The sequence below is a fragment of the Pristis pectinata genome, chromosome 7 (assembly GCF_009764475.1).
Source record: "Pristis pectinata isolate sPriPec2 chromosome 7, sPriPec2.1.pri, whole genome shotgun sequence".
NCBI lineage: Eukaryota > Metazoa > Chordata > Chondrichthyes > Rhinopristiformes > Pristidae > Pristis > Pristis pectinata.
This window is the reverse complement of record NC_067411.1, coordinates 102,588,513-102,600,795: the sequence shown is the minus strand read 5'-3', so window position 1 is coordinate 102,600,795 and position 12,283 is coordinate 102,588,513. Positions and strand designations below refer to the sequence as shown.

The 12,283-nt window shown below is 47.2% G+C and overlaps 1 protein-coding gene across 1 annotated transcript in view; it reads right to left on the bottom strand.

Annotated features, from left to right (window-relative positions):
- Positions 1 to 12,283, bottom strand: part of LOC127572866 (xanthine dehydrogenase/oxidase-like) — a 123,245-nt gene that overhangs the window by 72,427 nt on the left and 38,535 nt on the right. The gene's annotated exons all lie outside the window — the stretch shown is intronic.

Here is a 12,283-nt window from a genome sequence, read left to right as displayed (position 1 = left end):
CTGAGGAAAAGACTGTGACCATCCACCCAATCTTTGCCCCTCACGATTTTATAAACCTCTATGGGATCTCTCTTCAGACGTCTCGGTCCAGGGAAAATAATTCCCAGCTTATCCAGCCTCTCCCTGTAACTCAAACCCTCCAATCCCAGCAACATCCTTGTGAATCTTTTCTGCATGCTCACACTTTCTAAGCCCTCTGAAATGGCTGAGAAAGCCAGCGTCAAACTGCTATTAACGGTTCATGAAGGCTGCCCACCACCAATTCATCTCATCAGCTTCCATTACTGACAGTAAAAAAAAAGTATACTTTTTTTACATCAAAAAAATGCAGTTATTAATTCAAAAAATCAAAAACAATGCCTGCTTTGCTCTAATGCACACATTAAAAACTAAGTAATTATGTAATACAAAATCTAACAATTACTGTTGGCATCTGAGTTACATGCTGTGCCTCTCTCAATTGAGAAATAACATCAGTTCAATGTTGACCTCAGACAGAAGGCACCAAGTGTTCAATGAACTCAGGGCTCACTTAACCTAAGATGATAGATTTTGTATTAAAAGGATGAAATGCTTAATTTTCTTAAATTAAGACCAGACTAGTAAACCATCTATTTTGTGTGCACTCTCAAACACAGTATTTGGTCACACTCTTATTCTGTGCTGAACCATCAAGCAAAGATTCTGGCTCAAAGGATGAGTTATTAAAGCAGGAAATGTGTCATTTAAAATTAGTGAAAAGTTCACACGTTCTAGAGAGTTCACTGTAACTAAAGATCGATTTCACTGATGCATGGGGAAATTCGAATCTTCCGAGCTAATTTCAAACAAGTCAGCTGAGCTTCAGAAACAGCCAAATTTGTGTCAAATAACTTTTTCTTTGATAATGGATGATCTGGGGAAAGGGGAGATTAGTCTGAAAGTGCAGCCTGGCGGTGCTGAAGTAAAGCTACACTTGTACATACAAAAGATGCAAAGGATTAAAACCATAGAACCACAGAACCATAAAGCACAAAACAGGCCCTTCGGCCCACCATGTTGTGCCATCCATCAAACCACCCTCACACTACCTAACCCCTTCCTCCTGCATATCCCCCCATCCCACACTCCTCCATATGCCTATCCAACAAGCTCTTGAACCTGTTCAATGTATCTGCCTCCACCACCACCCCAGGCAGTGCATTCTTCCCAGTAAAAAAAAACACTGGAGCAGTCAGCTAACCATCTGAAATCTGATACTGATTGATTGTTGCAAGTCAGGAGTACTAATGGATGCAAAGTCAACGTGGGTTGATGGAAATTAAGATGTTGGTCGTTAATATCTCAAGATGAGCTTGGGTTGAAATTCGGTAGTCTCTTTGGCCAGATTTGGTGACTAGTAGGGCAGATTTCTGGGAACACATCAAATACAATTTATTTATTTATCTTCAATGTAAACATAGGTAGACAAGTTGCCAGGTTCTGGCAACATCCAGCCTAAGAGAAGCAAAATGCAACCATTACCTACAGTATGTTTTGCTGGAACCTGCCCATTGCTGGGACCTGTTGGCCAGCAGCCGACTATTTAAAGAAACAGATTTAGGTTTCCCCAAGCCTCTTTGTAGCAGCAAATAATATCAGCTTCAAAAATTTGGCATAGAATATAAAAGTAGGAGGAGGTCATTCGGTTCCTTATGACTGCTTTGCCACTGAGATCATGACTGATCTTTTACCTCAGCACCACCTTCCCCTACTAACTCCACATCCATTAATGTCTTTAATTTTCAAACCGAACTTAACACAATGCAAAGGTAGAAACATGAACAGCTTTTGGAAATCCTGGCAATAAGCAAGCTAAATAATTGAGAAGTTCCCTCTTACACATCATGTGATCTCCTGCTCAGAAACTTTCAACAGTTGAATGGATAGGGTCAATCTACAGCAAAGAACTCAAAACTTATCTTTGTTTCAAAATTATCACTGTTTAACATAAAAGCGCCAGAGCTTTCTGCTTCTGGCAATTTGCAAAATGTGTAGGAAACTGTGCAATAACAAGCCAAAAATGAAAACATTCACCCACCTACAGAAGAGCCATACACTCATTTATAAATCATTCTGATACTTTTTTTCATTAGTGTTACAAGTAAAGATGATCAGGCTACACTATTCACCTGCCTGGCACCATAGTATAAGAGGAAATTTCCAAACTGCATTCAGTTCTATTTGGCTCCTTGCATCTAAGTGACCTGTGTTGTATAACTGTTATACTTTAACTATCAGGTCAGTAACTTGTCTTTTGTAAACAAAAACTTATGACAAACTAGCACTAATGTTGTTATAAATTCTTTGGGTGTAACTGCATAGGAAAATTGCCCAAATCAAAGTCTGTACAGTGGGAGTTTAAAAATATTTTTAAACATTTCTCACCATCCATTGGTTAACAAAAAAAATTCTTTTGTTAAAAATGAATTTGAAGTGATATGCAAAATTCCAGTGACATTTCATGCTTCGTTGAGACAGGTGAGTAACAAACATCTTCAGATCAAAGTTTAACAGCAACAGAAATATGATCGTGGTTTCAGAACAGCAATTATTTTGAAAACAGGAACTTTATATTATTTGGCAGAATTGAAAGAACTTTTGAGATTATGGTACCTAACAATATGCAAACCCTTTCTATGGATTATGACAAAAATTATAAAAGCTACTTTTCATCTATATCTTGCAAGCATCATTCAAAATTTTGGTCTTAAATTAACTTCATTTTAAATATTTAGCCTTGCTACTTTTATGGCAATGAACTATCTTAGTTTGACCTTGTTGACAATCTGTCAAACACAAAGATGTAAGCACATGGAGCTACTACCAGACTGATCCCATTTCCCAAGCAGCAAATGGTAGTGACAGATGTGGGAGCCTTAAAATCTCTCTCTCCCACAAGCTGAACTGCAAGTTTGTTGGGTGTGGTAGAAACCAACTGTGCTTGAAAACAAATTTAGTTGGTCTAGTTGTAAAACTCAAAAAAAATAAAAGGAGGCACATTAGATCAGAGCAGCTAAGATTTTTCTTTTTATCACTTTTATTAGGGTTTTAAGTGTAAGGGTTAGTTTTTGTTAGGGTTTTAAGTGTAAAGGTTAGATTTTTATAACTTGCTTTTGGAAGTGCTTTAAAAGTTTTTTCTAACTGGCCGAGTGGGGGCTGGACTGCGCAGGCACGGCGCGGGCAGCTTAAAAAAGCAAACAGCCTATAGAGCGGGCAGCGTTAAAGCAGGCAGTGGAGTGAGAGGCAGCAGAGTGTTCTGGGCTTTGGCTCAAGGGGCTTCGGCGTGAAGGGGCAAGGAGGGTAAGTAGCTGGTAAGTAGGTAAAGGTAAGGTTTACCTGTTGTCTATTATTGACTTGTAGGTGGGATTAACTAGGGGGTAAAAAAAAAGGTAGTCAGATGGAGGACATGGTGGTGTGCTGCAGCTGTTTGATGTGGGAACTCGTGGACCTTGCTGCGGTCCACGATGGCCACATCTGCAGTAAGTGCTTGAGGCTAGAGTAACTTCAGCTCAGAGTTGATGAGCTGGAGTTGCAGCTACAAACACTGCGCAGCATAAGGGAGGGAGAGAGTTATGTAGACACGGTCCATCAGGAGGCAGTCACCCCCCCTTACAGCAGGTACATCTGAGGTTCAGGATGCAGATAGAATGGTGATTGTCAGGGGAGGGAAGAGGAAGAAGAAGTCAGGCAGGCAGACAGAGCAGGGAACCCCGGAGGCTGTTCCCCTCAGTAACAGGTTTTCCGCCTTGGAGGCTGTTGAGGGGGATGACCTGCAGGGGCCTAGCTGCAGTTACCAGGTCTCTGGCACTGGGACTGGTACTGCTGCTCAGAAGGGAAGGGTGGGAAAGAGACGTGTGGTAGTGATAGGGGACTCGATAGTCAGGGAAACAGATAGGAGGTTCTGTGGCAGTGAGCATGAATCCCAGATGGTTTGTTGCCTCCCAGGTGCCAGGGTCCGAAATGTCACTGATCGGGTCCATAGGATTCTTGAGCAGGAGGGAGAGCAGCCAGAAGTTGTGGTCCATGTTGGCACCAACGACATAGGTAGGAAGGGGGATGAGGTCCTGAAGAGCGAGTTCAGGGAGCTAGGCAGAAGACTGAGGATCAGGACCTTAAGGGCAGCAATCTCGGGATTGCTGCTGGTGCCACACGATAGTGAAGGCAGGAATAGGAGGAGGTGGCAGATAAATGCGTGGCTGAGAAGTTGGTGCAGGAAGGAGGGTTTTAGATTTCTGGATCATTGGGATCTCTTCTCGGGAAGGTGGGACCTGTACAGAGAGGACGGGTTACACCCAAACCAGAAGGGGGCCAATATCCTTGCGGCTAGGTTTGCTAGGGTGGTTCGGGAGGGTTTAAACTAGCTTGTGAGGGGGAAGGGAACCGGAGGAGTAGGTCAGAGGAAGAAGGGGATGGGGAAAAGTTAGATCAAACAGGTAGAGAGGCTTTGGGGAAGGAGAAGCAGAATACAGGCTGTAAAAGTAGTAAGGTAGATGGACTGAAGTGTGTTTACTTAAATGCAAAAAGCATCAGGAATAAGGGAGATGAACTGAGGGCTTGGATAAGTATGGGGGACAATGATATTGTGGCTATTACTGAGACGTGGCTGACGTCAGGGCAGGAATGGATATTGAATATTCCTGGTTTTCGGTGTTTTAAGAGGGATAGGGAAGGGGGGAGAAGAGGAGGAGGGGTGGCGATACTGGTCAGGGACACTGTTACGGCTGCAGAAAGGATGGATGTTGTAGAAGGATCATCTCTAGAGTCTGTATGGGTGGAGTTAAGGAACAAGAAAGGAGCAGTTACTCTACTAGGAGTATTCTATAGGCCCCCCGGTAGCGGTAGAGATATAGAGGAGCAGATTGGCAGGCAGTGTTTGGAGAGAAGCGAAAATAACGGTTGTTATAATGTGAGACTTCAACTTCCCAAATATAGACTGGAACCTGCTTAGTGCCAAAGGTTTAGATGGGACGGAATTTGTTAAATGTGTCCAGGAGGGACTCCTGATACAGTATGTCGACAGGCCGACTAGAGGGAATGCCATGCTAGATCTAGTTTTGGGAAATGAACCGGGACAGGTGAAGGATCTATTGGTGGGTGAGCATTTGGGGGACAGTGACCATTGCTCCATAACCTTTAAAATTGTCATGGACGGGGACAGGTGCAGAGAGGACAAGAGATTTTTCAATTGGGGAAGGGCGAACTATGAGGCTATAAGGAGAGAACTTGGGAGTGTAAATTGGGATGTCCCTTTTGAAGGGAAATGTACTATGGAGATGTGGTTGATGTTCAGGGATCTTATGCAGGATGTTAGGGATAAATATGTCCCGGTGAGGCAGGGAAGGAATGGCAGGGTGAAGGAACCGTGGGTGACGAGAGAGGTGGAACAACTAGTTAGGGAGAAGAAGGTAGCATACATAAGGTATAAGCAGCAAGGTTCAGACAGGGCCCATGAGGAATATAGAGTAGCGAGGAAGGAACTTAAGAAAGGGCTGAGGAGAGCTAGAAGGGGACATGAAAAGGCGTTGGCTAGTAGGGTTAGGGAAAATCCCAAGGCCTTTTTCACGTACGTGAAGGGTAGGAGGATGGCTAGGGTAACGGTAGGTCCGATTAAAGACAAAGGTGGGAGAACGTGCCTGGAGGCAGCGGAAGTGGGAGAAGTTCTCAATGAATACTTCTCTTCGGTAATCACCAAGTAGAGGGGTCTTGATGACGCCGAAGGGAGTGCTGGTAAGGGTAATGTTCTCGAGGTTATAGATATCAAGAGAGAAGATGTATTGAAGTTGTTAAATAATACCAAGACAGATAAATCTCCGGGGCCTGACGGGATTTTCCCCAGGCTGCTTCGAGAGGCGAGGGAGGAGATTGTTGAACCACTGGTAAGGATCTTTGAGTCCTCGTTGTCCACAGGGATGGTGCCGGAGGATTGGAGGGTGGCAAATGTTGTCCCCTTGTTCAAAAAAGGTAGTAGGGATAGTCCAGGGAATTACAGACCGGTGAGCCTTACGTCTGCGGTGGGTAAGCTGTTAGAAAGGATTCTAAGGGATAGGATCTATGAACACCTAGAGAATCATGGACTGATTAGGGACAGCCAGCATGGCTTTGTGAAGGGAAGATCTTGCCTCACAAGCCTGATAGAGTTCTTTGAGGAGGTGACGAGGAAGATTGATGAGGGTAGTGCGGTGGATGTGGTCTCTATAGATTTTAGTAAGGCGTTTGATAAGGTTCCTCATGGTAGGCTTTTTCAGAAGGTCAGAGGCCAAGTGATCCAGGGAAGCTTGGCTGTGTGGATTAGGAATTGGCTTGCCTGTAGAAAGCAGAGGGTTGTGGTGGAGGGAGTGCCCTCGGATTGGAGGGCAGTGAGTAGTGGTGTCCCGCAGGGATCGGTTCTGGGACCTCTACTTTTTGTGATATTTATAGATGACTTAGATGAGGGGGTGGAAGGCTGGGTTAGTAAATTTGCGGATGACACTAAGATCGGCGGTGTTGTGGATAGTGTGAAGGGCTGTTGGAGCTTACAGAGGGATATTGATAGGATGCAGAGCTGGGCTGACAAGTGGCAGGTGGAGTTCAATCCAGAGAAGTGTGAGGTGGTACACTTTGGAAGAACAAACTCCAGGGCAGAGTACAAGGTAAATGGCAAGGTACTTAGCAGTGTAGAGGAGCAGAGGGATCTGGGGGTTCAAATTCACAGTTCACTGAAAGTTGCCTCACAGGTGGATAGAGCAGTTAAGAAGGCCTATGGGATGTTAGCTTTCATAAATCGTGGGATTGAGTTTAAGAGCCGCAAAGTGATGATGCAGCTTTACAAAACTCTAGTTAGACCTCACTTACAGTACTGTGTTCAGTTCTGGTCGCAGCATTATAGGAAGGATGTGGAGGTGTTGGAGAGGGTGCAGAGGAGATTTACCGGGATGCTGCCTGGATTAGGGCGTATGGAATATGAGGAGAGGCTTAAGGTGCTAGGGCTTTATTCACTGGAAAGGAGGAGGATGAGAGGAGACATGATAGAGGTATATAAAATATTGAGAGGAATAGATAGAGTAGACAGTCAGCGCCTCCTTCCCAGGGCACCAATGCTCAAGACGAGAGGGCATGGCTTTAAAGTTCTGGGTGGGAGGTTCAGGGGAGATGTCAGGGGGAGGTTTTTCACCCAGAGAGTGGTTGGTGCATGGAATGCGCTGCCTGGGGTGGTGGTGGAGGAGGCAGATGCATTGGACAGGTTCAAGAGTTTGTTGGATAGGCATATGGAGGAATGTGAGATAGAGGGATACGCGGGAGGAAAGGGTTAGATAGTGTGAGGGTGGTTTGATGGACGGCACAACATGGTGGGCCGAAGTGCCTGTTTTGTGCTGTATGGTTCTATGGTTCTATGTCTACAATGAACTCAGTGCCACAATTTGGAATTTTTTTTTAGTATTCACTTCCAAATTGGACATTTTTTTTTCCCCATTTAAAAAACACCAGATTATAACAGCAAAGGTTTTAGAAAGAAGTAACAGCAATCTTGTTGTAGCATCTAGCTGACGGGGCTGGTCCTGCGCGAGCCGGCGATGGAGGTCGTCCTCTCAGCTTACGCCGACGACGTCCTCCTCGCGGTCACCGACCCGGCGGACCTGTGGAGGATGCGCGAGTGCCAGTGGGTCTACTCGGCCACATCCTTTGCCAGAGTCAACTGGTCTGCTGGTGGGGCCATGGCGGGCGGACTCCCTGCCAGAGGAGTTGCAGCCCTTCGAGTGGAGCACCTCGCACTTCCTCTACCTGGGGGTCTACCTGTCCCCAGCCGAGGGGTCCTGGCCGGTGAACTGAACAGGAGTTGGGGGCGAAAGTCTCTGTCCGACTGGGGCGCTGGGTGGGGCTGCTCCGGGCGATCTCGTACCGGGGCAGGGTGCTGGTCATTGACCAGCTGGTGGCCTCCATGCTGTGGTACTGGCTGGCCGCGCTGGTGCCGCCCAACGTCTTCATTGCCACCACCCAGAGGAGGTTGACGGACTTCTTCTGGGGTGGCCGGAGGCACTGGGTCTCTGTGGCGGTCCTGAGTCTGCCATTGGCAGAGGGGGGGTCAGTCGCTGGTGTGCGTGCGTACCCAGCTGGCGGCCCTCTGCCTCCAGGCACTGCAGAGCTACCTGTATACAGAGCACCCCCCGCGGTGGCACGTGCTGGCCACCTTTTTCCTCCGCCGGGGACGATGCCTCTGGGAGGGGGCGCGACTCCCAGCGGCAGGCATCAGCAGTGCCGTTCTGTGGGGGCTGCCTAGGTTCTATTGGGACCTGATGCGGGTGTGGGGCGCAGTGTCATATGGCGAGCGCATGCCCACTCCCCCTCCAGTCACGGAAGGCGCGGGGGGGGGGGGGGGCCGCCGGGGTAGTCCCGGCCGCGCTGGCCCCCACCCTGCTGGAGTCGCCAGTCGGGCCCAGGGCCCGGCGTTTCTCGTGGGAGGCAGCTCGGCACAACCTGAGCCGCCTGGAGGACACGCCGAAGGTGCCGTTCCATGAGGCGCCGAGGCGGTTCTTGTACAGGCTGCTCCTGCACACCTTTCATTTCCTCGCCCTGGTCTGCCGGCTGGACACGCCGTGGCAGTCCATCTTGCCGGCGGCGGGGGGGGGAGGAGGGTCCCCGGTGGAGGTCTCTCTACGCGGGAGTCCTCCCGCTGTATGTCAGGGACCTGGGGTGGAGGGTGTTGCACCGGGCCGTGCCGTGCAACCGTTTTCTGAGCCGGTTCACCGACACCCCGGCCGCCTGTCACTTCTGCGGCCGGGAGGAGACGGTGTACCACGCGTACGCAGAGTGCGAGAGGTTGCAGCCCCTCTTTGAGTATCTGCGGGGGCTGCCGCTTAAGTTCTGGTTGCACTTCAGCCTGGCGCTGTTGGCTTATGGGCACCCGGTGCGGCGCGGGGAGGGGTGCGCGGTGGATCTCCTAGTGGGTCTCCTGCTGGGCCTAGCCAAACTGGCCATCCATGGGACACGGCGGCGGGTGGCCAAGGGTTCCGGCAGGTCAGCCTTCCTGCCCGTCTTCTACACTTACGTGCGCGCGCGGGTGTCTTTGGAACAGGAGCACGTGGTCTCCTGGGGCGCCCTGGCCAAGTTCCGCGCTCGGTGGGCCCCTCAGGGGATCGCGTGTGTCATGGATGAGACCGATGCGATTTTGGTATGAAGTGTTGTGTGTTGCGGTTGCGGGCGTAGTGTTGCGCGGTTATTGGTTTTGGCCAGGTTGTTTCTTTCTGTACTAGGTGTAGTGTGTTTGCTGTCGGTTGTTTTTTGTAGTGTTTTTAATGAATAAACGTTTTGTACAAAGAAAAGCATCTAGCTGAACGTCTGTTGTTGGGTGGTAAAGAAGTCATATGGCATGCTTGCATTCATTGGTCCAGGCATTGAGTACAAGAACAAGGAAGTCACGTTGCAGCTATATAAAACTTTGGTTAGGTCACACTTGGGGTATTGTGTGCAATTCTGGTCGCCCCATTACAGAGAGGATGTGGAGGCTTTGGAGAGGGTGCAGAAGAGGTTCACCAGGATGCTATAAGGAGCTATAAGGAGAGGTTGGACAAACTTGGGTTGTTTTCTCTGGAGAGTCTCTGGAGAGTCAGAGGCTGAGGGGAGACCTGATAGAAGTTCATAAAATTATGAGAGGCATAGATAGGGTAGACAGTCAGAATATTTTTCCCCAGGTTAGAAATGTCAAGTACTAGAGGACAAGCATTTAAGGTGAGAGGAGCAAGTTTTTCCCCACCCAGAGAGTGATAGGTGCCTGGAACAGGCTCCCAGGGGCAGTGCTGGAAGCAGAAACAACGGGGCATTTAAGAGGCTGTTAGATGTGCAGGAATGGAGGGATCTGGATCTTGCACAGGCAGAAAAGATTGAGTTTAACTTGGTATCGTGTTCAGCGCAGACACAATGGGCCAGAGGGCTTGTTCCTGTGCTGAATGTTCTATGTGCACCTTGCAGAATTTCAACATGTCTCAAAGTGCTTCAGAGCGAATTAAGAATTTCTGAAATGTGGTTATTAGAAATAATGCAGAAAATATGTGAGGTACACAAGAAATAGGGGCTGTAGTAGGTAATTCAGCCCCTTAATCGTGCTCTGTCATTCAACAAGGCTGATCTTCTGTCCCAATATCAATTGCATGCCCAATCCACATTTTAGATTCAGCTAATATCCTGAAATCTATTAATCTCATTTTAAATACAATCAATGTATTTGATTGTATTTAAATTTGGCCAAATTTGGAGTATTGTGTGCAGTTCTGGTCACCTAACTATAGGAAGGATATTTGTAAGATTGAAAGAGTGCAGAGGAGATTTACTAGAATGTTGCCGGGTCTTCAGGAGTTGAGTTACAGGGAAAGATTGAACAGGTTAGGACTTTATTCCTTGGAGTGCAGAAGAATGAAGGGAGATTTGATAGAGGTTTACAAAATTATGAGGGGTATAGACAGAGTTAATGCGAGTAAGCTCTTTCCACCTAGATTAGGAGAGATAAGTACAAGAGGACATGGCTTTAGGGTGAAAGGGGAAAAGTTTAGGGGGAACATTAGGGGGAACTTCACAGAGAGTGGTGGGAGTATGGAACGGGCTGCCATCTGATGTAGTGAATGCGGGCTCACTCTTGAGTTTTAAGAATAAATTGGATAGATACATGGACAGGAGAGGTCTGGAGGGTTATGGACTGGGTGCAGGTAAATGGGACTAGCAGAATACCATTTCGGCACAGACTAGAAGGGCCGAATAGCCTGTTTTCTGTGCTGTAGTGTTCTATGGTTCTAATGACTGAGTTTCCACAGACCTGGGGAAGAGAATTCCAAGAATGGCCAAGCTTATTTTGAGACTTCTTTACACAATGGCTCAGTGTGCAGAGGTCTGTGTGCGCGCTTTGGTGAGTGAGGGGAGAGTGTTACCTTAGCTTCTATTATTGGCTAGATGCTGGAGTCTGCAACCAGGGAAGAAATAGCCAGTCATTCACAGAAGCTTAATGCAATCAAACCAAGTCAACGTAGCTCGAGGAAAGGAAAAGCACGTTTGACAAATTTGCTGGAGTTTTTCAAGAATATAACAAGCAAAGTTGTTAGCGGGGAACCTGCAGGTGCATTGTATTACCAGAGGGCACTTGACGGTGCTAATATAAAAGTTTGGTGCACAAGGTCAGAAATTATAGTATTGGGGAAAGTATGTTAACCTCGATTGAAGACCATTCATTGCACAGGAGACTGAGTCGGAATAAATGGGTCTTCTTCAGGCTGGAAGGATGTAACAAGTGAAGTGCCCTAAGATTCAGTTATTGGCCCTCAATTATTAACCAACTATATTAATAGGTTGGAGGAGGGGTGGAGTATTGAGTGTCTATTTTTGCTGATGACACAAAAGTGGATGGTTTAGAATGTTGCAATGGTAATAGTTGGACTCTACAAAAGGAAAGAGATCAGTTGAGTGAGTGGGTAAAACCTTGACAAATAGAGTTTCAGGTAGAAAAGTCTGTGGTCATTTACTTCGGTAGGAGGAATCAAAAGGCAGACTATTACCTAAATGGAAAGAGACTGCACGAGTGGCTTGCCAAGGTAGCTCCAGGTTCTTGTGCTTAAAACAAAAAGTTAGCATGCAGGTACAGCAATTTGCTAGAAAGGCCAGCAATGGGATTGGAAGTGCCGAGAGGGAAGTGCTGTTACAATTGCACAGGATGTTGGTGAGGCCACACCCAGTGTGCAGTTTAGGTCCCATTATTTAAGAAAGGACTTGCTGGTATTGTCGGCAGTCCAAAAGAAATTTATCAGGCTAATTCCTGGGATGAGAGGGTTGTCCTGTCATAAGTGCTGAAAAAGCTAGTCCTGTATTCTGTGTTTAGAAGAATGAGGGTGATCGGATTGAAGCATACAAGATCCTAAGGGAGCACAACAGTGGTAGATGCTGATATTTCCAGTGCAGGAGAGTATTGAACAAGGTACGTAGTTACAAAATAAAGGGGAGGTCACTTAAAACTGAGGTAAGTTGGAACTTCTTTTCACAGAGTGGGGTGGACCTCTGGAATTCTTGGACACAGGAGGTTGTGAGGCTTCACCACAGGAGGCATTTTGGACCTCTTTGCACTTGTCTCTGATTGTGTCTTTCTTTTCCACTGTCTTAGAACATAGAACACTGCAGCACAGTACAGGCCCTTCAGCCCACAACATTGTGCCGACATTTAACCTGCTCTAAGATCTATCTAACCCTTCCCTTCCACATCGCCCCCCCCATTTCTCTATCATTATATGTCTATCTAAGAGTCTCTTAAATA